The sequence below is a fragment of the Capricornis sumatraensis genome, chromosome 8 (assembly GCF_032405125.1).
Source record: "Capricornis sumatraensis isolate serow.1 chromosome 8, serow.2, whole genome shotgun sequence".
Taxonomy (NCBI): domain Eukaryota; kingdom Metazoa; phylum Chordata; class Mammalia; order Artiodactyla; family Bovidae; genus Capricornis; species Capricornis sumatraensis.
Genome location: NC_091076.1, coordinates 44796713 through 44800294, shown reverse-complemented (window position 1 = coordinate 44800294; position 3582 = coordinate 44796713).

Sequence of the window (3582 nt, the reverse complement as noted above, 5' to 3'; positions counted from 1 at the left end):
AGAAGGTGGTTGTTGCTGACCAGTGCTGCCTCTGAGGACAGAGGAAAAGTCACTTAAGAAGTGGCTTGTAGAGCAGCAGACAGGGGGGAGTTAGTCTGTACTCATGCACACAAGGTTCTGGTTTGCATGCAGTCTGTGGACCTGAAAATAAATATTTCAGAAAGGTCTTATCTAATTCTGTGAATTAATGTTTGCTATTATTTCCTAGTAGAAAGAGTCAATCTGTAGATATAATATCTGAGGATGAAAGTGAAACCTGCTCAGTCATGTCTGACTTTTTGCAACCCTGTAGACTGTAGAGTCCATGGAATTATTCAGGCCAGAATTCTGGAGTAGGTAGCCTTTCCCTTCTCCAGGGATTCTTCCCAAAACAGGGATCAAATCTGTTTGATCTGCCAGATCTCCCACATTGCAGGTAGATTCTTTACCAGCCGAGCCATCAAGAGAAGCCCAAGAATCCTGGAGTGAGTAGCTTATCCCTTTTCCAACGGGTTTTCCTGACTTAGAAATTGAACTGGGTCTCCTGCATTGCAGGCAGATTCTTTAGCAGATGAGCTACTAGGGAAAACCTGAGATAGACTCAATAGATTTAGTCATTAGAGTACTCTGTAAGTTATAGAACATGATTTAGTTGTTCAGTCACTCAGTGAAGTCCGACTCTCTGTAACCCCATGGACTGCAACACACTAGGCTTCCCTATCCTTCACCATCTCCCCTGGCTTGCTCAAACTCATGTCCATTGAATCGGTGATGCCATCCAACCATCTCATCCTTTGTCATCCCCTTCTCCTCTTGCCTTCAATCTTTCCCAGCATCAGGATCATTTCTAATGAGTCAGCTATTCCCTTCAGGTGGCCAAAGTATTGGAGCTTCAGCTTCAGCATCAATCTTTCCAGTGATTATCCAGGGCTGATTTCCTTTAGGATGGACTGGTTGGATCTCCTTGCAGTCCAAGGGCCTCTCAATAGCCTTCTCCAACACCACAGTTCAAAACATCAATTCTTTGGTGCTCAGCTTTCTTTATGGTCTAACTCTCATATCCATATATGACTACTGGAAAAATCATTGCTTTGACTATGTGGACCTTTGTTGGCAAAATAATGTCTCTGTTTTTTATATGCTGTCTAGGTTTTTATAGCTTTTCTTCCAAGGAGCAAACATTTTTTAATGTCACCATCTGCAATGATTTTGGGGTGCAAAAAGTAAAGTCTGTCACTGTTTCCATTGTTCCCCCATCTATTTCCCATGAAGTGATGGGCCCAGATGCCATAATCTTAGTTGTTGTTGTTTTTTTAATTTTTTTTTTCATTTTTTACTTTATTTTGCTTTACAATACTGTTTTGGTTTTGCCATACATTGACATAAATCAGCCACGGGTGTACATGAGTTCCCAATCCTGAACCCCTCTCCCACCTCCCACACCATATCATCTCTCTGGATCATCCCTGTGCACCAGCCCCAAGCATCCTGTACCCTGTATCGAACATAGACTGGTGATTCCTTTCTTACCTGATAGTATACATGTTTCAGTGCCATTCTCCCAAATCATCCCACCCTCTCCATCTCCCTCAGAGTCTAAAAGTCCGTTCTATACATCTGTGTCTCTTTTGCTGTCTCTCATAGAGGGTTATCATTACCATCTTTCTAAATTCCATATATATGTGTTAGTATACTGTATTGGTGTTTTTCTTTCTGACTTACTTCACTCTGTGTAATAGGCTCCAGTTTCAACCACCTAATTAGAACTGATTCAAATGGATTCTTATTAATGGCTGAGTAATATTCCATTGTGTATATGTACCACAGCTTTCTTATCCATTCATCTGCTGATGGATATCTAGTTTGTTTCCATGTCCTGGCTATTATAAACATTGCTGCAATGAACATTGGGGTACACGTGTCTCTTTCAATTCTGGTTTCCTCAGTGTGTATGCCCAGTAGTGGGATTGCTGGGTCATAAGGCAGTTTTATTTGCAGTTTTTTAAGGAATCTCCACACTGTTCTCCATAGTGGCTGTACGAATTTGCATTCCCATCAACAGTGGAAGAGGGTTCCCTTTTCTCCACACCCTCTCCAGCATTTATTGTTTGTAGACTTTTGGATCGCTGCCATTCTGACTGGTATGAAATGGTACCTCATTGTGGTTTTGATTTGCATTTCTCTGATAATGAGTGATGTTGAGCATCTTTTCACGTGTTTGTTAGCCATCCATATGTCTTCTTTGGAGAAATGTCTATTTAGTTCTTTGGCCCGTTTTTTGATTGGGTCGTTTATTTTTCTGGAATTGAGCTGCAAGTGTTGCTTGTATATTTTTGAGATTAGTTGTTTGTCAGTTGCTTCATTTGCTATTATTTTCTCCCATTCAGAAGGCTGTCTTTTCACCTTGCTTACAGTTTCCTTTGTTGTGCAGAAGCTTTTAATTTTAATTAGATCCCATTTGTTTTTGCTTTTATTTCCAGAATTCTGGGAGGTGGATCATAGAGGATCCTGCTGTGATTTATGTCGGAGAGTGTTCTGCCTATGTTCTCCTCTAGCAGTTTTATAGTTTCTGGTCTTACGTTTAGATCTTTACTCCATTTTGAGTTTATTTTTGTATGTGCTGTTAGAAAGTGATCTAGTTTCATTCTTTTACAAGTGGTTGACCAGTTTTCCCAGCACCACTTGTTAAAGAGATTGTCTTTACTCCATTGTATATTCTTGCCTCCTTTGTCAAAGATAAGGTGTCCATAGCTGTGTGGATTTATCTCTTGGCTTTCTATTTTGTTCCATTGATCTATATTTCTGTCTTTGTGCCAGTACCATACTGTCTTCATGACTGTGGCTTTGTAGTAGAGCCTGAAGTCAGGCAGGTTGATTCCTCCAGTTCCATTCTTCTTTCTCAAGATTGCTTTGGCTATTCGAGGTTTTTTGTATTTCCATACAAATTGTGAAATTATTTGTTCTAGCTCTGTGAAAAATGTGGCTGGTAGCTTGATAGGGATTGCATTGAATCTGTAGATTGTTTTGGGTAGTATACTCATGTTCACTATATTGATTCTTCTGATCCATGAGCATGGTACATTTCTCTATCTATTAGTGTCCTCTTTGATTTCTTTCATCAGTGTTTTATAATTTTCTATATATATGTCTTTAGTATCTTTAGGTAGGTGTATTCCTAAGCATTTTATTCTTTTCATTGCAATGGTGAATGGGATTGTTTCCTTAATTTCTTTTTCTACTTTCTCATTATTAGTGTATGGGAATGCAAGGGATTTCTGTGTGTTGATTTTAGATCCTACAACATTACTATATTCATTGATTAGCTCTAGTAATTTTCTGGTGGAGTCCTTAGGGTTTTCTATGTAGAGGATCATGTCATCTGCAAACAGTGAGAGTTTTACTTCTTCTTTTCCAATTTCAATTCCTTTCATTTCTTTCTCTGCTCTGATTGCTGTGGCCAAAACTTCCAGAACTATTTTGAATAGTAGTGGTGAAAGTGGGCACCCTTGTGTTGTTCCTGACTTTAGGGGAAATGCTTTCAATTTTTTACCATTGAGGATAATGTTTGCTATGTGGTTGTCATATATAGCTTTTATTATGTTG